This window comes from Corvus moneduloides, chromosome 3 (assembly GCF_009650955.1).
Source record: "Corvus moneduloides isolate bCorMon1 chromosome 3, bCorMon1.pri, whole genome shotgun sequence".
Classification (NCBI taxonomy): Eukaryota; Metazoa; Chordata; class Aves; order Passeriformes; family Corvidae; genus Corvus; species Corvus moneduloides.
In genome coordinates this window covers 89,972,078-89,991,286 of record NC_045478.1, presented here as the reverse complement: position 1 = coordinate 89,991,286, position 19,209 = coordinate 89,972,078, and the positions used below count along the sequence as shown (strand labels likewise).

The 19,209-nt window shown below is 52.6% G+C and overlaps 1 long non-coding RNA gene across 5 annotated transcripts in view; it reads left to right on the top strand.

Annotated features, from left to right (window-relative positions):
- LOC116441113 overlaps positions 1 to 19,209 on the top strand; it is a 44,474-nt gene that overhangs the window by 3,967 nt on the left and 21,298 nt on the right. For 4 of the 5 annotated variants that reach the window (XR_004238893.1, XR_004238891.1, XR_004238892.1 and 1 more), the window contains exons 2-4: positions 7,760 to 7,868; positions 10,164 to 10,431; positions 12,006 to 12,061. This is a non-coding gene — a long non-coding RNA (uncharacterized LOC116441113). The remainder of the gene's footprint in view (positions 1 to 7,759; positions 7,869 to 10,163; positions 10,432 to 12,005; positions 12,062 to 19,209) is intronic. The other variant, XR_004238894.1, reaches the window with a different exon arrangement.

Below are 19,209 nucleotides of genomic sequence, written 5' to 3'. Positions count from 1 at the left end.
GACCCTTCATCCAGAGGGCAGGCAAGAGGAGAACTCTCCATCCAGTGGAGTGAGGTGCCCCTGGGACCAGGAGGGGATGCAGGAGGAGGACAGGAGAGCCTGCAGTGACATAGATGCTTCCACAGTGTGGTGGGCAGGAAGTCCCTGCCTAGTTTTGCACTTTGCAGCACCTCCAATCCGCTGGCATCACAGGCTTTGATGGGGCTCAAGTCCAGGGAGGACAAGGGTGCACCTTGCCACCCCATGTTAGCCTAGCTCAAGGAAAGAAGAGCATCTGAATTCCAGATGAAGCATGGAGCAGAGCCCAGCTGCTCGGCTGTTTCTCACCTCCACCCTGTGACCAGCATTAGTTCTCACTGCTTGGCTGCCAGGAACTCAAACGGTGCCTTGCTTGGACAAGCTGTCAATCCAGGGATTTGTGTTTTCATATTAAACCAGCTAAGTATTCAGAATCAGTTCCAGCTACCACCACGGGGAAAGCAACTCCAAGATACATAAATCCCTGCCAAGCCTGCCCGTGCTACCTCTGAGGCAGCAGTGCCACTGCTCTCTGGTGCTGCTGGGAGTGGGTGAGTGGCAGGGCTCCGGCCGAGCTCACGGGGAGAGGATCCCTCTGCAAACCTGCCAGCCAGTACACAGGGAGCTTGCCCTGATATCACTTTGCTGAGGGGCATCCAAAAGCGTGTCCAGATCTCTGTCTGCAGGAAGCGGTGGGAAAGGAGTGGGTAATGCCTGCCTGCAGCCTCAGGTGGAGGAGAGCAGGATGGGGGAGATGGTGTGCAACCCACTATCCTGTGCCCAGGTCCCTGTGTCTGTGGCTTAGAGAGACCCACTCCACATCCATGCGTGGTGCAGAATGAGACCTCACCGTGTAGGACAGCCACACTCAGGCCATTTGCTGCGTGTCTGGCACTTTGTCTTGCTGGGTTTTCCCCATGTGGTTTGCGGGACCTGGAGCTTGTTGGCCTGCCGGGCACACCACACAGCGTGTCCCTTTTCCAGGGTGAGCTAGTCTGGCTCTCCCAGTCCTGTTTTGGGAAGCAGGGATCAGGGGAGTACGCCCTGCCGGGCACGTAGGCCATCCTTGGGTAATGACTCTGAGTGTTTGGCCGTCTGATGCAATGAACTAATTAGGAATTTGCAGTCACCACAGCTGGACTTACCTGGCTTGTACGCTACAGCCGGGTGATTCTCACTCCGTGTGACAGTCCTCCAGCCTCACTGGGCACCAGGAATAGCAGCGAGGGGATCACATGGCCATTCTGGCTGTCCTCCCCCAAGCTATGACAGCCTTCTGGCAACCATGTGTGCAAACGTCATGAGATGGCTTCAGTGGCTGTGGAGGAACGTGCTCCTCCTTCCCAGCCCCTGGGACAGGCAGGTGACATGTCTCCTGATGTGCCAGCAGCACATGAGGCTGGGGCATGGTCCTGGCAGCAGGGACCGGTGGTCATGGCACCCCTCCTCTCTGGGATTCAACGAAGATAGCCAAGGGCACTGAGGTGACTGAATGCCTTTGGAAATTTCTCCCTGGTGCTTTGCAAGGATCCTCGTGCCAGGCAAAGAACTGAGCAGGGCAGACCTGTGCTCCTTGCAGCAGGGAAGCATCCTGCTGCCTGTCCTACCTGTACTCTGTCTGTACTACCCCTGTAGTGGGTGTCCAGCGGCTGTGAGGTGGGGTAGGCACAACATACAAGGACTCCACTTCCCAAGTAACACACAATACAGAGAATCCTTCAATGCTGATGAATAATTTTCATACCTGTCCAGGTGCACAGGTTGCATACTGGGCTTTCAGTGCTGATGCTAGCTCAGGGCATGCCAGCATCACTGGGTTTTCCCACAGAGAACCCCTGGAAAGAGCCCACTCCCAGCATGTGCCAAGGGCTGGTGTCAGTGAGGGGACATGCTGAGAACCACCACGGTGTCTGTGAAGGTGGGGGGTCCTGGGGGAGACATGCTGGGCATAAGCAGAAATCAGCCACAGCTGCTGGAAGAGCCTCGGAGAAGAAAAGTATTCAGCCCACGGAAAATGAATTAGTGTTGACATTCACTGAACATTTGTTTAGATTAAGCAATATGGCTCCAAGTTTTTCAGCTGTGCGGAGCCGGTCACCACAGCACTCACTGGATGTCTTTTGGTGTTGCTCTTCATGGCACTGGCCAAGGGACTGAGTGGCAGTGGGGAGAGCTGGCCCCACCCTCGGGAGCCTCCTCCTTCGCACTATACCTTCTCTCCCTGGTTTTCCTTAGCCAGAGAAAGGAGGCAATGGTGGTCTTCCTTTCCAGAAGCGGATGCTCTGGGTGATGCCCTCTCCCAAAAGGTATTTGCAGCATTTGCAAGGAGGCCATGGTGGGGCATCTGCTGCAAGGACCTACCGAACTTTCTTATGGGTGCTGGAGATACGGATGTGACAAGCAGCCTTGTCCCAGCTCTGTCCCAGCTCTGCTGGGATGCTGCTGCCACTGGGGTCCCTGCAGTCATCAGGACATCAACTGTTCCACCAGCTTCCAAATGCAGAGTTTAGGAAAGGCTGTGGCTGGGGACTGTGGACTACTCTGCTGGCACCAAGACCTCCTAGCAGCTGTATGTGTGGCTCTGCCAGCTGGGCATGCAAAAATACCTTAGAGGCATGGAATAAAACGTATTTATGTCTTAGCAATCTGTATAAATTGGAACCATCTCCCAACAAGAAGTGCTGAGTTTGGTTTCCCAATGTAAAGTGGCAGCTACAATGACGAAAAAGACAAAAAAAGGCTGGACCACCCACTGTCTGGGGAGAGAGTGCCCTGGGCCCCCAGGGTGTTTGGAGGGGGAACCATCTGGGTCCTGGGGTCTCTGCAGGTGGGACGCTTGCTGCCTGCAAATGCGGGGAAGCCTTCCCGCAATCCTCCACAAACCCAAGAGAGCCACCTTAAGAGCTCTCCCTCCATAGGACCAAACGGGATCCGCCAGGCGTTTCATATAGCATATTCTATAGCCAAGGAAGCCTTAACAAAGAGCCGTACGCTCTCACGTTTCGCTTCAGGCTTCTCCCTGCTGCAGCTGGAGCTGAGTTTTTAAAAATCTTTGTGTCATTATTTCGTTCCTCTTTTGATTCAGCCATCGAGGGACAAGGAGATGCCAAACGAAAAGAATGGGCATTTAAACAGAACTAGATTGAAGAGGCAGTGTGTGTGCTGAACAACAAGTCTTTTTACATTTCATATGATCTTATACATGGGCTCCATTCAGTATATTTCCCCTCTGTTTCATTTGAATGTACAGAATTAGCCATTCACATCCTCTGGAATTACGGCTCTTTAACATTTCCATTCTGAGCTGCCTCCATATTTTGGGGGTTGGGAATGTTATTAGCTCAGCTGGGGAAGCACAAGCTGAGGTCAGATTTGGTCTTGCAGGCTGGAAATGAGCTTTTTCTTTTTTTGGAAAGTGCAAGATTTGATGCATGATGACTCTGGTCAGAAAAATATACGAGCATACACAATAATGAGTATGTGCTAGAACATGCATGGATCTGGTTTCAGCGGAGGGGGTCTTTTTCACATTAATCCCAGTGAAGTTATTTCTTTAGACAGAAAAGCGAGCCTTGGTTTTCGGATGCGGGGTGAGCTCCGTGATTGCCTGAGGTCGCACGCGTGGCCGCGTCCTTGTGTGTGGCTGCTGCCTCATTGTCTTTTTGAAAGACAAATATCAAAACCAAATATTTGCTGTGCTATTTACTAAAGCTCCCTGGATACTGATACAAATTTGGAAGAGTTGGCCCAGAAAACTCATTCAAACTGAGCTTAGGGTCACAAGAGGAAAACCATGAGGGATGTGTGCGTGCAGCTAATTTTGCTGATAAGCTCAGGACCTGGCACTGCTGCCCTGAGCAAGGATGGGACTGTGCAGAGTCATTGGTGCATCCTGCAGACTATGCTGCCTTCCCTGAGAGTCCTGCAGCATTTCCGCGGTGTTACTTACACACATCATCAGAAGAAAGAAGGCTGGCATGGGAATGTTTCTCTTGTGAATCCACCTTTTTTCTAGCTTTACTTGTCTGCTGGCACACCTAAGCCAGTGTCCTCTTTGGGGGTGTTCCCCCTTTCCCCAGCATCTACATGCAGGAGGGTTTATTGCCAGCCAGCTGGGATGTGAAAGTGGGAACAATCTGCACAGAGGAGAGAGCAGAACCCGCCGTGTCTCTGCTGGCCGCTTTGCGATGCCTGTGTGCTTCAGAGAGGTGCTTCCCTTGGGGGGACCCGCAGGCTGTGGGCCGAATGGTCTGCAAGAACCAACATCCCAGAAGGAAGTCTCTGCCTCCTCTGCCACTCTTTCTTTACTATATATTTAACTTTTTCTATCTATGGCCTCTGCATCATCATTTCCTCAGGCCACTTCATCTGGTTGTTGTGGAAATGAGGACAAGGTGGCAAACAACAAACACGGGCCTCCAACAGGGCAGATAAACCCAGCAAGGTCGAGTGTGACTCAGAAGACAGCAAGGCTCCTATTTTTCCCCTCACCCGGCTTTCTGTAAGGCAAGGTTTAGCATCTTCTCAAGGGCAGGAGCACAGACCTGGGAGCTGGAACATCGTGCTCTGCAGGTGATTGTTGCCAGCTGACTTCACTTTAATACACAGCATCTGCTGCTAGAGAGGGCTTACCTGAGCCAGGCACAAATCCCAAGTCCCCAGTCGACCACCCCTGAACCAGTCAGACACAACCAGGTTGCAGGCTTTCCCGGAGATCCCTTCAATCACAGCCCCCTGCCTTAATTTAACCTGGTTATTTATACCTTTTCCTGTGTGTGTTTAATTATAGCAAAACCTGGCAATACCGCTGTGCTTAACGGTCTGTTGGCATTTCCATTATGAGCCCAGACTGGAAGGGATTATATAGCCTGAGTGTTTGAACTGAGCCTCAGACAGAGACTTGGCATAGACTTGCAACCCAAATACAGAGATTTTCAATTGGCTAATGGCAGTTTTGAAAAGGGAACATTTTTCACATGCTTAGGCCCTTCCATTTGCCTAAGCTGCCTTCCTCTGTTTTAAACTCAGCAAGCAAGGAGTCATAATTCAGCCTGTTACAGCGGTGACTCATGTTCGCAGCACAGTGATGCCATAACCAGTCAAGGCAAGGCCTTCTGCCTTAAGAGGAATTACACACTGAGAGATGACTGGGAAAAGTCAGCTCTTCCACTCACCGGAGTCACACCATCTGTGCATCCTAACTGCGGCTGCCATGGCCAGCATGACTTGTCTGACCACGTCTTAGGCTCTGCAGTGGAGACATCTAATGTCACCAAGATGTCCTGGACTTCATGAGCAGCCTGTAGCATTTATAGGGCATCAGTTTTTTCATGCTCAAGTAGATGAATCAAACAGGATAGCTTGATCCAGTCCTAAAAATGCTTTTCCTTCCCATCAGCTCTATGGGGAGCCAGGGGTAATAGGCTCAGGCAGCAGTGTCCACACTGGGGTTAGTCTGGTGGGACAAGTCACACTTGCTGGGAATCTAGAGTAGCTCCCATGATGGGATGTGGTCCATCCATCTATCTCCACAAGATTTTTCTCTAACAGCATGGAAGGCACAGCAAGATCAGGTGAAAAGCTATGTCTTCTTTGAACGCACAGGAGTCTTTGATACAGAAGAACCAAGTGATTTACCCATGGTCTCCCAGTAGGTCAAAGCAAACCTAGATCTGGGAGCAAACCTAGATCTGTGCTGCACACTGATGCCTCTGCAGTGGGCCTTTCCCCATTCTGAATGCATTAAGTAAGCAAGCTGATATAACAAGCAAGAGAATATCGTGTTGGCCAGACACCAGCAAAGAAAACTAGCTAGCGAATGAAGAGAAGCTTATAGCAAAGACCATGTGTTCCAAACAGCCCTTTCTCCAGAAAGCTTGCTTTTGACCTTGGTGGAAGGTGCTCTGTGCACGTGTCCAGTGGAGAACTGGTGCATCCATTACTGTCTCCAATCTCTTGCCTTTTGGAGCCTGAGGGGAGGGAAGTGAATACCAAATCCTATACTCAGCTGGAGGAGAAGCATCAAGCCCCAAAGCTGCTGCATTCGCAGCTCGTGCCTAGAGGGATGCTATGCAAGGTGCCCTGGCTGCTGCTCCCCTGGAGCTGGGGCTGCACTTCATTCCCCATCAGGGGGTACCAGCACTGGGTGAGCTCACCCAGGCTGTGCTAGGCAGCTACACGCCCTGACCTGGGAAGGGCTGGTGGGGACTGGACAGAGGAGACAGCTCTGTTCTCACCAGGGCTGTCACCATGGGAACTTCAGGGACCGAGGCCATTTACGGCTGGTTGTAAACCCTGACTCTGACAGCAAAGTCTTTCTTCGCTTTTTCCTCTGGACTTGGCCCTGGCTGTCTCAGAGAAAGCAGGCTCGAATTCTACCTCCGGCTGGCTCCGCACACACATCCCCTGGCACTGAGCGCTGGCCCGCTGCGTGGGAGCTGCTCAAGCTCAGCGAAGTGTCCTGGCTGTCTCTCCCAGAGAAAGTGGAGCAGACGCCTGAGGTTGCTGAGCATCACAGGTCTGACAGCTCTGCAGACACCTGCGCATATGCAGGGGGAGGGACATGGTGGGTTAGCAGTGCAATTGCCCCTTGGAGGAGCTCTCGGATCAATTTGTGAGGCAAATGATCTCTGCTAAAGTCTAGCTCCCCTCGGCAGGTTCCCAGCTTTGAGGCTGGAAAGGCTCATCTTTCGGCTTGGCCAAAACTGAAAGTGCTGTGGTGAAAAGACGGAGAAACAGCTGGCAGGAGCCAGCCTGTGGAGGAGAAGTTGAGGGCAGAAGGACTTCAGCAGCCAAATCTCATCTGGTCCTTCTTCTGATGCCAAATGCTCCTGTGGAAGCCATTTGGGTTGTGCAGTTCCTGAGGACTATCCCAGTTTGAATTCCTGCCCGGCCTTCCTCTAGAGAGAGAGAGAGAGGTTAAAACACAGACCTGGTATTGATGCTGCTCTGTCTCCTGGGAGCTACAGTCCAGGTAGCTCATGACCATCTTGTCCTTTTGCAGGCTCAGCACCCTGGTTAGACCACTGATCCCACTGTGTGCCACAATGCCCTGCTAACAAAATGTGGTGGCATGACCATGGTACTGAATGGGAGCTTCCATGGCAGGGAAATGTCTGGCAGGGCAGGACATGGGGACCAGGAAGCAGCCCTGGTTCTTCACGGTGAAGGCCTGGGGGAGGGAGGGCATTTGCCAGACTGCCTGGCTTTCAGGAGTTCAGGTTTGTGTTAAAAAGTAAAAGCTCCCTGTAGAATACAGAACCTGCTGTTAGAGCAGAATAAAAAATTCAGTACTCAATACTTCATTATAATTTGGATTCGATGATCCTTGTGGGTCCCTTCTGACTCAGGATATCCTAATACAAAGGGAAAGCTCCAAGAGATACTCTCCAGCCACTCCTATAGAAAGCCTTTCAGGAGAGAGCTTCCCACAGATGCTCCCTTTCCATGGCCCTCGCATGCACAAATAACTAACTCTCCACCTCAGTTTTCCCCACAGCTTGAGGTCCAGCTCTGCCCATTGGGCCTGCCAGGACCTGTGACCCCATCAGCACAGGAAGACATCTCCTGGCAAAGTGACACACTTGGAATAGCATGGACCACTGCTTTCTCCATTCTTCTGCTTCATGCACCCTGATTTCCATGGCGGATGAGTCACTGGCTGGCACCTTGGCTGGAAGATGGACCAGCCACCCCCATGCTGCTTACACAGCCTGAATACAGACTTTCTGCTCTTACCTAGGTATGAGACCAGGAAGAGATGTGCTTCCTAAGAAAAAGTGACTGGATTTGTTCTGGGCTTCCTGTGGGATTCTGGGGGAAAAATGAAAAGGCTTTGCTGCTTTATGAGGGTAAGCGCTGCTTTTTTTCTTTTTTTAATGTATGTTGCTTTTGCGTTCTTTTATTTTTAAGAAAGTGGTAGGAAAATTTTCCTCCTTAAGGGAAAAACAAAGCAAAAGCAGAGACTGGTAGTGTTGACTGCTCATCCATGGAGAACAGTGGTCCCATGAAAGGCTAATGTCTGCTTGCACTGGTTCCTAGAGCTAATGAAGTGTGACTGTGAAGGGGGCTCCTAATGCTAGTGCAAAGCAAGGCTCGCAAGCTTCAAATGCTTTCCTGGATGTCTCCAAACTTTCTGCCCTCCTTTGGGCTACAGCTGAGATTGGAGTCCTCAGAGCTGCGAAGACTTCAGTGCAGCTGCTTCCAAGCAAAACCAGAGCCATCACAATGAAAATAAATAAACAAATGGTGCTATTCTGAGCCTCAGACACATTGGAGAGTTTCATTTGCACCACAGCATCCAGGATGTGTCCCTCCCTGTTTGGGAGCAGTGTCCTGATTTACAGGCTGTTACCTTCTGATGAATTCCCTCCTCTGTCTTCTGAGAGGGAAGCCTGCACACCCCTGGTAGATTCTCAGCTCACACTTAAAGGCCTCTGTTGGTTTCCACTAGCAGGACATCATGGTGCAGGACTGATTCACCCCCTACCAGGATGAGCACTCACAGTGTATTTCCATGACATGCCGCTACCCCTCCATACCTCATGTTAAAGAAACCGTTTTTGCAGATGTGGTCTTGTCCTGACACCCCCAAAGTCAGCCCTTGTGCTCCCTGTGCACCTTCTGGCTGTCAGCTCTGCCTGCAGTGCCCTCCAAGACCTCTTGGTTTAACTGAGTGCTTGCCTCATTTATTGCTGTAATACTCAGCAGCTGGCTGCCCCCTCCTCCTGCCCCCCTCCTTGTTTCTTCTGGTTTTTGGGATACCCCAGCTTTCTCCAGGGCTGTAACCTTGCTGGATCCTCTGCATCATTGTGCTGTGCTCTCAGCTGGATGCATTTCTTCATGCTGAGTCCTCATGGAGGTTCACATTCCTCTTCCCTCCTAGATTCAGTCCACTTTCCCTTCAGTCAAATTCCCATCCCAAATCCTCCCTCCTCCCAGCAGTTCCTTTGTTTGTCTCTTGGTCCAGTCAGCCCCTTTCCCCACCTGCCTGTGCATGCATTGCTCATTCTGCCTGAGCCAGGATGGGGCGTGTGAGGTGGCAGGAGCTGCCTAGTCTCAGGGATGGACTGGACTTGTGATTTGGATTGCAGCAATCCACAGCTTTGCTTATGTGGAAATCCTGCTCAGCCCCTGGCTGGAGCGCATCCTGAAAGGGAAAGGTTTCAGGGAATTCGGCTGGTAAGCTCTATAAGACTGCCTTAAGGAAGCACATGTGAAACGGAGTATTTCAAAGACTTGGCTAAATTTGGCGGCAGCAAAGGGTGCATCTGGACTAAACCAAAGGCCTTCCCTGCTTCTCCTTTTGCCAAACTTCAAGTCTGCATGCCAAAAACATGCAGCTTGAAGAGCTCTTCAAAGAAAAGGTCATCAGATTTCTCTGTAACAAAAGCAAGAGAAACCAAAGCATTTCCCCTTACAATGTTCTTGGAAGTAGATGAATCATTTTGGCTGAAATTATATATTTTATAACTGTATTTGCTTAGATAGTTCAGCATTAGGCAGCTACCCAGCAAGATGAAGTTCAACCCAAACATTTTAGCATGGTCTAGTTAAAACCAGCTGAATAACAGCGCTTGGCATGGGAGGAGTGACTGCAAGTCCACAGTGCTGGGCAGGAGCAGGCTTACCTGCAATGCCTGTCCCTTGTGTCATTGCTTTCATAGAGCTGCTGGAATGGAGATAATGTTTGGTCAGGCTGAGGGAAATTACACTTTGATCTTCTTTTGCCTTCACTTTCTTTTTCCTCCAAGCCAGAATGACAGTGCCCCATCTCTAACCTGTGAGTCGTATGCCTTGGTTTGGAGATGGCACCTGGAGTGGACATAGTATTATTTCTTAGGCATAGCAGAGTTGGTCAGCTTATACCAGTGCTTTCCAGCTACCTCAAACTTACACCTCATGGCGGCTCTGAATGGTGGTGTATCCTGCAACACATCCTGCATCAGCAGGAGGCTGTGTGATCCTTACAGCAGGGTGAGGAGGGGAAGGAAGAGGAGAGCCAGGCATCACAGATCAGTGTGTGCTGGGAAGTGCAGATGTGCAAGAGCAAATGGCTGAAGATGGGGGCTCCAGGGGCAGGCAGGGCTGGACGAGGCTGTACCACTGCTCAGGGCTGTATAATATCCTCTCCCATTTTTCTGCAGCTCGGTGAAATGGTGCTTTACCAACTTCTCTTCTGGTGGTCTGTGGTGTTTCTGTGTTCTGTCAAGCCAGGGAGTCAGCATCCCAACAGAAGCGATGCTGCCAAGGACTGGGAAGAAGTCGTCCTGCAAGGAGCCCAGCACCGGGATGTACAGCTGGGCCATAGCAACTGGCATAGGGCTGCACTGCAGCAGTGGAAGTGTCACAGAGGATGAGAGAAGCCTGAAGTCCTTGTTTAGCACCAGCTGCTGAAACACTGTGCACTGAGAGGTGGGTACAGATGCTGCCTCAGCTCAGGGCCCTTTTCCCTTCTCTCCGTCCTGCACCGCTGCTGTGCCCTGGCACAGGCCACTGCTGTCACAGAAGGCAAGGAAGGCAAGAAGCTGACCCTGCTGTGGTGGTGCTGTGGTGGGTGCAGGCATGGCTGGGGAGCAGTACTGCCCTTTGCAAACGTGCTCTGTGTCCTCAGAGGTGCTGGTTTTGCTCTGCTGACCGTTTCCCGTGAGCATTCTTTTTCCTCTCTGGAGGACTGAATAGCCTCTGAGCAAGGAGAATCTGGCAGTCATCCCAGGCCCTGCTGTGCCACTGGGGTGTTTGGGGAGGGGAGAGAATAGCCCAACAGGTGGAGAGCAGGAACTCATGGTGCAGCCATAATTTTCACAACGACCTCCTTACTCTCCACCTCTGCCATGGGAAGGGCTCTCCATGTCTCCTGGGTGCTCAACAAGGAGCAAACTACACTTTCCTTTCTGCTCATCTGCTGAGTCTGTGGCATCTCTCTCCCATTTAAGTATTTCTTGCCACTGGTGATATGGATGCTTTTGACAAATGAAAAAGAAAGGAGGGACGTGTCAGGGCCTGGACAAGGAAATAAATATTTAGACTAGGATCCACAGAAGATAATGTGGTGCTTTGCATCTGGCTGCCACCAAGATGTGATGAGCAGCCCCTGAGGTCAGGAGAGTTTGCCCATCCTTTGCTTGGGTGGCTTGTGGGTGCTGAGCACGGCTCCAGCATTGTGGTATCTCCTGCCAGCCTCGGTCATCTACTGGTGTTGCTGAAGAAACTGATGGAGGCCGGGGATGTGAGTCACCAGCCTCTGCTGGCCTTCTTCCACGTGCTCCATTTGGTGCTGCTTTGTGTGTGTGAGAGCGTGCTCCCCTCTCCCAGCTGTGCGTGCCTGCCTGCCAGCACGCCGCTGATCCCATCTGCAGCTGTGCTGGTTTTCTCCTCTCTTCTAGCTCTGAGAGTCTTGTTCATGGATTAGGGGGAAAGAAGGAGGAGGAAGAAGGGGAGGGAGGGAAAATGAAAAATAAATTAATAAACCAACACAGGGAGAGATGCCCAGTAGAAGTGGGTGCTTTCCCCATGGGCAGCATGGTGTGGCATCATCCCCACTGTGCCTTCAGCCACCAGCAAGCAGAAGATGTCGCTGCCCTACACCTTCCTGGAAGATGAACTGGGGTCCTTGTTGGAAGTCCCTGTGCTTTGCTGGGGGACTGCTAGCTCCTATGGGCACCATGTTAATTCCCAAGGAAAACCAAGCCACTGTCTCATGGCCTTGCACCCAGTTATGCTGGGGCTGCTTCCGAGCTCTGCATGTGGTGAGGGGGTCACCCATCCTGCAGGCAGATGGACTGGACCTTCCTCAATAGGCACCAGCAGCTCTCGACCACAGTGTACATCCTGTAGAGCACAGAGGTGGTGAATACAGAGCTGGACAGCCCCTCCAGTGGGAGCTGGCTGGCAGCTGCAGAGCTAGGACACACACCCTCACGGCCTGACAGCCTTCTTCATTGCAGAAGGTGCCCAGGAAGTCTCCAGCTGTGACTGTTTGTTTGCAGGGGAACCATGAGACATCCCAATGGGGAGAGTCCCACATGTCAGGAGGTGTTTGGAGGTAAGTTCTGCTCTTTGCAAAAGGCTGGGGAGGGCCTCGGGGTGGACTGCCCAGGATCCTGATTCCTGTGGTATCCTACAGACAGCATAATTGCCGGAAGGTCTTGTGGGTGGGGAGGTGAACTGAGTGACGTTTTTGAGAACTCAAGTGGCATCCTCCTCTCTCCACTGGGGTGCTGGAGACTTGCGTGTATCAGTCTGAAGCTTTCCTCTGCATATCACAGAAGGCTTGAAGGCTTTGCCAAATGATCTGTACCCCAGTGTACCCCACAAAAATCTGCAGTGGGTTTGGCACCCATCACGTGGGGTCTTCCGAGGATGAGCAGGACTGTGGGAAAAGTGGACCAGCCAAAATGGTATGGGTTGTGCTATACACTGTCTTTCTTGTCTGTGTTTTATGGTTGATAAATTTTAAAAAGACTCCACAGCCATCAAAATATTGTCTTCCCCTCCAGAACCTTTCCTGTAGCTGACAGTTTCTGAAATGGGCCATTTGGATTTCCCATTACTTGGCCCTGCTAATCCTCTCTTTTCCCAGGAAACAGCAATAGCCTAAGGGTTGATTGTGCTTTACCTGGCATGGATGCAGATCTGTGGATTACAAGGGTCCCCCACCTGTGCAAACGAGATTAGGCAAGGCCCCAGGGACACGGGTCAAACTGGGACAGAGTAGTGGCTTCCCAGAGAGGGGGCTGGGAGGGCTGTAACTTCCTTAGCAGCTGTGATCCTGCAGATATGACGGGGAAGGCACTCAAGGGGTCTGGGCTGGTGTTTAAGCAGCCTGGAGTGGAACCAGGCTGACTTTACAATTCACAGCTGAGGTGTTTGCTGCAGGCAGCAGAAGGTATTTTCCCAGCCTTTCTGGCGGTCCCCATCCACAGCTGGAGAAGCGATTTGGATGGAAGTCTCCCGAAGTCAAGCCCGTGTGCTCTGTATGCTGTGATGGACAGCGGCTTGGATATGAGAGCAGTGGGGCCACAGCAAAGACCTCTTTGCTTTTCCCTGAGGTGCCCAGGGCAGGGGGGAAGGGCTGCTTGTGCCCTGGTCCCCACACTGAGCCCCTGCCCTCAACCCAACCTTGCTCATCTTGTACACCATGGACTTTCCCTGGGTTGCACAGCCCAGGTGTGATTGTGGCAGACCTCTGATCAGGGACTTTGCCCCCTGATCCAAATGCATGAGGTAATGTGGTGCCACCCCTCAGCCCAAGGCTCTCCCTGCCCCAGCCAGGCTGGCACAAGGAGTGGGCCCCACCCTGGTGCTGGGGGCAGGCAAGGAGGGGTGGCTTTTGCAGCATGTCTAGCTGTGCTATGGGACAGGGTGAAGGGCACAGACCCTGTGGCACCAGCCCAGAAACAGGTCTGTGGATGAAGAAGGGGTAGCTGCTGTGTTGGTGGAAGTGAGAAAGGAGTGCTTGGAGAGAGGGGAACCCCATCCTCTGCCGTGCTCAGCACCTCACAGGATAAGCCCTCAAAATTCCAGGGGGACTTCAGTTGCCCTCAAGTACTGCATCCTCTGCCATCATCCCGCAAGCAGCAATCTGGGTGTGCCTCAGATAGGGACCTTGGGCAGGAGCACCCTTCCCCCTCTCCTGCCCGAGCAGAAATGGATGCCAGCTGAGGTGAAAGGTGGGGGCAGCAGCCCCCAGAGGCAGCTGGGCTGGGCAGGAGGCCCAGGGAGGGGACAGGGCACAGCAACAGGCAGCTGCCGTGGCACTCTGGCAGCACCCTGGGTGGGTGCAGAGGCCAGAGGGGCAGTCACGAGAAGGGAGCGGGGGGGACATTGTAGCCTTCGTCCCACTCACCACACCGTTCAGAGGGACGCAGAGGGGTTGGGAAATTTGTCCTCCCCTCCCCTGGCCCCTGTTTTGAGCGGTGGGGAAATGCACCCGGTACCACACGGGGAGGGGTGGGTCAGAGCTGGCACCCCAGCTCAAGCAGCAAGACTGGATGCTGGATAAGGAGCCGGTCTCCCGCAGCCCCTGGCTCTGGGAGCGGGTGCGGGACCCCCAGGCGGCCTCCCCGAGCGGAGCAGCGCTGGAGCGGGGCGGCCGCACCCCGCGTCGGGCAGCGGGGTCCCCGGGAGCCCCTGCGGAGGTGCCCCTGCAGCACAGCCACCGCCGGCACGGCCCCGCCACCTGCAGCTCGCCCGCCACCCCCGTCCCGCGTGGGTGTGGGAGGCACCTTCCTCCCGGCTGCAGCTCCTCCGCCAGCCCCTCCTCCCCACCTGGGAAACAGGCTCCCTTCTCTTCCCGGCCGCTGTGCAGACACCCGGCTCCGCACGTAGCAAATGGAGGCGATTTCCTCCTTAGCGGCACCACATGGAAAGTATTGAGCCGTCTGTGGTTTAGGGTTTTTTTTTTTTTTTTTTCTTCTTTTTTCCCTTCTCTCCTTCTCTTCTCTTTCTTTCTTTTTTTTTCTTTTTTCTTTTTTTCCTTCCCTTGCCTTACACGCTCTCAGTGTGCTGTTGGTTGCGGTATTAGATCTCCCACTCTCTGATTGCTCATATACATCTGTTCCTGGTCACCTTGCACAGTGCTGAATGTCAGGGAATTACTGAATCCCACAGTGAGTGCAGCTGTGGGCTGACCTGGCAGGCATAGGGAGAAAGGGAACTGGGGCAGTGGTAGGGGTATTGGGAAGCAGGTGGGGTAGAAGAAGGTTTTTGGGAGCCATGGCATGGCTCAGATCTCTTGTGCTGCTACTCTCCCCAGCTGTGGGGGTCTCCTTGTGTCTTGCACTCTAGTCTGGTTGGTGTCTTTGGGGTTGGTTTGTTCACAGAGGGGACTTTGCTTTTCCTGTGGGTTAGTATTTCCCAGTGAGAAGGAAGGTGAAAACACCAGAGAGACCCTGGAGAAGAGCCCTTTGCTCATCCTGCTGAGGACTTGGGGCTGGACATAGATACACTGTGTTTTGATTGTGTGAGATGCCCATCAGCCAGTGGGACTGGGATGGCCAAGGAAATCTTGTACTGACTGGGAGTGAGTCTCTTTAAATAACCAAAGCTTGTCACAGTCTGCCCTGACAAGGAAAACAAAATGCTGAGGATCTAGAAAGTAGAGGTGTTGTGGGCCTCGAACTGAGGGTAGCAACCAGCATCAGTGGTCATACATACTGCATTATGAGGATTTCTGCTGTCACTGTTGTCTCAGGACAGAGTCATTGTTCCCACAAACTACAATCCTGTGATTCTGTGACCAGCTGTAGCACCAGGGAGGGAGAGGTGAGGCACCCACAGCACCAACTATGCTGCCAATCAGCACAGCTCTGCTGTCTGCCAGTCAAGGCTGGGTAAGGTAGCACAGGGCAGGAGCTGTGCAGGACAGCACTGGTGGCAGAGCCCAAGGGCTGTTTGTGTGTGGGATGACTTTTCTCCAGGAAAGGACATCAGCTGGGCAGGTATAGAACATATATAGACACTTCTGAGCTAGCGGTGCCAACAGTTAGTCACTACAAGGACGTGGTCCAGGCTCCATGCTGGGGGTAAATGACTCATGTTGAAGTCTGTGGGACCAGAGCTTTGTTGCTCTTGGCACTCAAGCCAGCTGGATTTAATGCTAGATTGGGTTCATCCTTCAGGACTGATAGAGAGTCCTTTGCAGTATGCTATGCCATTTGCAAGGACAGCACATATGCTCTCTGGGACAAGCATCCTATGAGCCCAAGAGCCATCGTCCCCATCAGTACCCTGCTGTGTGCTTGGGGGAGATGCCAAAGGAGTCAAGAAATTTGCAGTAAATTCTTACAAGGAACTTTTGCACTGGGCAGCTCACCAGCTTGCTGCAGCCCTGGTGCTTGTCTCCAGCCTCGTACTGCACACCAGCAGGGCTGCCTGCTGTGGCTGTGCTGAGTACACAGACAGATGTCACTGGAGGGCAAGGGACGTGAGGGGGGCAGGGTGTTTCAGAACGTGTTCTCAAGTTGAGTACCTGGGCTGCTGCTCTGTTTTATCAGTCAGCGTGTCAAGGAGCTCCCCCATTTCTGTTTATCTGAGCTGGGCAGTTGGAGCAAATCCCTTCCTCTAGGAGATGCTGCTGATTCCTCTTGCAGAAGCCCCTGGTATTTGAGGATCAGAGCAGTGTTTCAGCAGAGGAGGTGGCGGCACTTTTCTTCACTTACCTGGCTGGTGTTTGTCCTCTGTACCATTTCCTTCCTCTAAGTAAGAGCCCACCTGACTCGTGTTTTAATCCCTTTCCTGCTGCTGCTCCAGGAGCTCACTGCACACAGGAATTGCTGTGCCTGTGCAGACCTTGCACCATGACATCCCTTGGAGCACACTCCCTGTCCTCCCACAAGCTTCCTTCTCTGAGCTGCTTACAAACTTTCTCTCTTCTTTGGATTATTTTACATCCAAGCTTGGTCTTTTGTCTCCCCAGATTTTAACATTGTCCAAGTTCTCCTTAAGATCCAAGCCCTCTTCTTCTGCAAGCTGCAGTTCCAGTGTGGCCAGTGCTTGCAGAAGTTTGTGGGGCATGCAGAGCATGAGGGCTTTCAGAGAGCTGTGGGGCTCTTTAGACACTGGGGACATACTACGTTCTCCTTGTTTTGGTACTGACCTAGGCCCTTGGTGGGGTGCTAGGAGGGTGAACACAGGGTGCTGGCTGCTGAACAAGCTTACAAGCTTGCCTGCATCTTCCTTACAAGCTAAAGGGATTTTGCTCTTGAAGCATATGGGGAATCTTTGGGCAGTGGTACAGGGTTTTCTTTGTGCCAGCTCCTCAGTAACATCCCTGGCTGGATCAGCCTTAGACGGGCTGATCCAAGCAACACCAATAGACTCAGCTCTTGGTGGCCAATGGTGGAGGAGGAGACTGTGGGGTGACAGGAGATGCAGCCCATCAGGAGCCAAGGGAGGGCTCAGGAGATGGCGCTGCCTGGGGGAGGAACCCTGCAGTGCGGTAGGACTGGGTTCTCCCACCCCTCACCACCTCCACTTTCGGAGGAGCATAGTCCTGTTAGTGCGAGCAGCCAGTTCTGCTGTGAGCTCAGGGATGCACTGAAGTGGGACTTTGGGAGAAGGAACCTTCCCTCAGTGTGGCTCTGGCAGTCGGAGCAGAGCAAACATGTCCCTGTTTCCACGCATCCCTGTGCCTCAGGATGCACCTGCAGGCCTTTCCCAATGCCTGACATGTGATGCCACATCTCGGTCTTTGGGGTCTCTCCTTGCTTTACTCTTCATCTGAGAAGGGCTGGTCCAGGTCCTCTCTCTCCCACATCAGCTGCCAAGACCCTACTGCCACGCAGGCCCTGCACAAATACCACCCCTCTTCTGGAAGCTGTGCAGCACTGCCCCAGCACCCCAGCATCCCCCAGTTCTGCTCGGCCCCGTCAGCCAGTGACTTGCATCCCAGATGGTCGGCACCAGCTGGGAGCAAGTCCCACGGGAGCAGGTGAAAGGCACAAGTGGGCTGCTGCCACCCTCCTGCCTAGCTTGCCCCACAGCTCTGCCCTGCCTGCCAGGCTCAGGAGGGAGCAGCCAGGGTGTGGAGATGGGGGCACACTGCCTGGGATTCCTAGGCAAGCCTTAGCCAGAGCCCTGCTCCTGTACGTGCAGCCTGGCACTGCGACAGGAAGTGAGCCTCCCTGAGAGGCAGGGAGGGACAGTGGTGATAATTGAGCCTGGGTAATTAATTCACACTCCTGATACATGTTTGCTCTCCTAAATGTGTGTGTTGGCGTGATCCCGGACAGGGCTTGGCCTGGCATCCAGCAGACATCCCCCTTTACCTCGGTTACTACATGAAACCTGTTAATTGTATCTATCTCAAGCCCTGAACTCGGGATGGAGATTTCACATCAAACAGCAGCCCTCACAAAGTGGATCTGAGCAGCACACTGAGCTCAACTCCAATGCTGTGAGGAGAAATAAGAGACCTCCCAGACTGTGGTTTCATCCCGGGCTCCTTGCAAACATCCTCCTCACCCACCTGGAGAAGACAGGGTCTGCAGAAGGTTGTCAAACTCCGCCTTTAGCAGGCTATGCAGGGAAGATCTCTGCTAAAGGATGTCCCAGCCTTGCCTGCAGCAGTTGGGAAAAAGTGGCCACCTGAAGCTTGGAAACATGTCACATCTGCAGTGGTTTGAAATTGGGAGCAAGTAATCTCTGTAAAATCCTGATCTGGAAATCAGGCAGTGAGGCTCATCCCAAAATATATGTGCTGCCAAAACTCTGTGTGTAGCACGGACACGAGCGTGTTACATATTATGTTGCTCTTGCGGGAGCTGGCTGCCCTGCTCCAGGAGTGTCCCAAGGCTTCCTGCCTGTCCTGCACATGCCCTGCAGACAGTTTATTAATTTCCATTCCACAGCCCAATCTCTTCTTCCTCTGAAACAATTACTTAAAAGTTTCTTTGCAGCCCTCCAGGCGTCCCACCCTCTTGCTGGCTTCTATTTCCATAGCTCTCTCCAGCTTGTCTCCGCAGGACTTTGCCACTAGCCTCCCTTCAGAGGAGCTTCATAGCTGGGGCCCAGGATGGGGATATATGGAAAGACCGGGGGTGTTTTTTCTTACCTTATAGACCAGACCTGTACCTTCAGACAAAAATGAGAGAAGCCCCTAAAAGGAGCATGGGAGAAAATTTAGGCAGTGGCTTGTTGCCAGGGGAAAACAGGTCTGTTCTTAGAAAGGGCAACATCCTAGAGACCCTCTTGTGGCTGCTTTTGGATGAGGGGCTTCAAAGCAACAAGCCAGGTCAGCAAGCACATCCTTGCTTCTATTCTGGAATGATTATCTCATGGTGACATAGGTAATAAAAAAAGGCTTTTTTTTGCCTTTGGTGACCTGCACCACTGGGCCATATCTTGTGTCTGGAGTGCAGGAGCTGATTTTTGACCAAATACTCCTTGTGCAAGCAGAGCCCCTGGGGTGCTGCTGGGTCCTGCTGAGGCACAAGACTATAAAAGATGTCTCCTTCCAAGGATGTACTTCCAAGGATGTACTACATCCAAGGATGTACAGAGCAGGCAGCCAAGCAACAACCCTGGAACCAGCCACCAGGGATATGAGGAAGACCAGGAAATTCAGCGAGGCAGGTTCACAGCTGGGATAAAGCAAGTGGCTGATCTCTGTCTACGCTTCCCAGTGTGACAGTGGAAAAAGAGGTCTGGATAAGATGTGTGGGAAGCCTCTCCCGGACACAAGCAGGTGAG